Source organism: Seriola lalandi, unplaced genomic scaffold (genome assembly GCF_002814215.2).
Source record: "Seriola lalandi dorsalis isolate HSWRI2012SDOR001 ecotype SW California unplaced genomic scaffold, Sedor1 jcf7180002054902, whole genome shotgun sequence".
NCBI lineage: Eukaryota > Metazoa > Chordata > Actinopteri > Carangiformes > Carangidae > Seriola > Seriola lalandi.
The window spans coordinates 954856-957183 of NW_019525454.1; positions in this window are offsets into that span (position 1 = coordinate 954856).

Sequence of the window (2328 nt, forward strand, 5' to 3'; positions counted from 1 at the left end):
AAAACAACATGTGGTTCTTCCCTACAATATTTAAAGTTTGTGTTTTTTAGTGTATTTTGTTTCAACCTGTTGTCAGTGTTTGGAGGGATAAATAAACATAATAAACCAAGAAGAACAAAGAACTTGAGCAGGCAGCCTTCATGTTGTTACCATAAAGCAAGACAAGGAAGGGGCCCAGAGCACCGCCCTGAGGCACTCCACCCCGCAACCTCAACCTGCTGGACCCCCCCAACAGATGACAGAGTCATCAAGGTAAGAGATGGATGTTCCTCATACAAGTTTGACTTTGTCAGAACCGCTGATTGTGTGTGTGAATGTCGGTCACATTTAGCAGCTCACACATGCTCAGCGGTGGGGTTTATTTTTGTTGGGTGGATGTATCATGGTCGCTCATCACAAAGCTGATCTCACACACACACACACACACACACACACACACACACACACACACACACACAGTGGTGTCCTCTGATTGACTCCAGAGGCAGCAGACCGTGGAGAAACTCAGTAAACTCCAGATGGCCAACACTAATGGGCTTTTCCTGCCGTCTGAGTATGTGTATGTGTGTGTGTGTGTGAGAGTATGTGTTTGTGAGTGTGTATGTGTGTGTGTGTATAAAGGTGATGGGTGGGGATAAAATGGCCACCACTTACTCAGAAACACTCACACACAGCTGCTGCAGACAGTCTGCTGCTGCTGCTGCTGTTGCTAGGCAACAGCTCAGTGGTTTCCCATGGCGACAGTGAGAGGGGATGCTGCTAAAGGAGGAGAGAAGCTTCCATTCACAGAGAGTAGAGAGGGAGAAATAGGTTTCCTACCACCCCCCACCGCTCTCCCTCCTCCCACCCCCTCTCCGTAGATATTTACGTGACTCCAATAATTCAGGAGCTTTGTAGTAGCTGGTGGAGATGAATATTAATGCAATCTGTGGCGACCTTTTCTTTCAGTTTGTCCTTGTGGTTTCCCATCATCCTCTCTCTCTCAGGTAAAATGGAGGATTTACACTACGACCCACTTGGCCAGAAGTGGTCCCCTGTGCTAGAATAAGACCCATCTGCGTCCTCATGGGCTGAATGCGGTTCCAAGTGTGAGTAAGTAAATAAGGAAAGTTCCTCCTGGGCTGAATGTAGACCCATGTGGGATAGCAACATCTGGGTTACACGTGGTCGCATGAAGTCTGAACATGTGGACCTATATGTGCTAATTAAGGACCAATCTGGGATAAATGTTAAAGGCTCATTCTGGACCTATGTGGACTAAATCTGGACCCATCTTGGCCAAAGAATGGACCCATATGGTCTAATGTGGGTTAACGTGAACTCTAATGAGATAAATGTGAGCTCATGTTGCTACATCTCGACCCTTCAGGGCTAAATTTGGACATAGGCAGCTAAATGAGCTAGATTCTGACCCATCTGGACCAAACACTGGATCCATGTCGGCCAAGGGTTGGCTCATATATGAGCTAAATTTGGGTCCTAAATCTGGACCCGTTTGGATAAAACAAGGGTCCAAAGTGGATTCAGAACAGGACTAGTGCAGCTGAAGTGAAGCCACAGGGACTAAATATGGCGGCTCATTTTTCAGCCAGAGAGAAAGAAAGAAAAAATAGAAACGTGGGAGGTTACAGAGAGAGAGAGAGAGAGAGAGAGAGAGAAAAAGAGAGAGAGAGAGAGAGAGAGTGGGGGAGGGAAGGCATCATATTGAGACACTTGAGAATGGGGGAGGTGGAGTGAGGGTGTGGTGGGGGATGCTGGGAGAGAGATAGTGCTTACATCATCGTCTATAAATGGAGTTGACGGTGTGAGACGATGAGGGAGGAGGAACCACACACACACACACACACACACACACACACACACACACACACACACGGTAACAGTCTCCACTCAGCTGGCTCCACGTGTGACACATCGCCTCCGTCTTTGTTACCTCTCCACATTCCTCAATAAATGCTGTTTTCTACCGGAGGCTTGTGACCATGGCAACCACCGCATCCTGCACAGCAACAGAGGAGACAGCAGTGATGTATGGACAGACAGACCCTCCTGTGGTCTCAAGCTTTATGACCTGATGTCTTCAGGTAGCTTCACTTCAGCCCTGCACCTGGTTTGATGGTGGTTGGACGGTGAGGGTTCTCTGTTCTCAGGTTCCTCTTGAAATAAAAACCTCAGTCTCAATGAGACGAGCAGGTGAAACAAACTTTATACAGAGAGCTGTTGTAAGAACTAAGAACCTGGACATTGGACTCTGTCATTCAGCTCCGTGTGTTGTTGGTCCTCTGTTTATCAGATAAGACCACAGACTGTAAATAAAGATGGCCATCA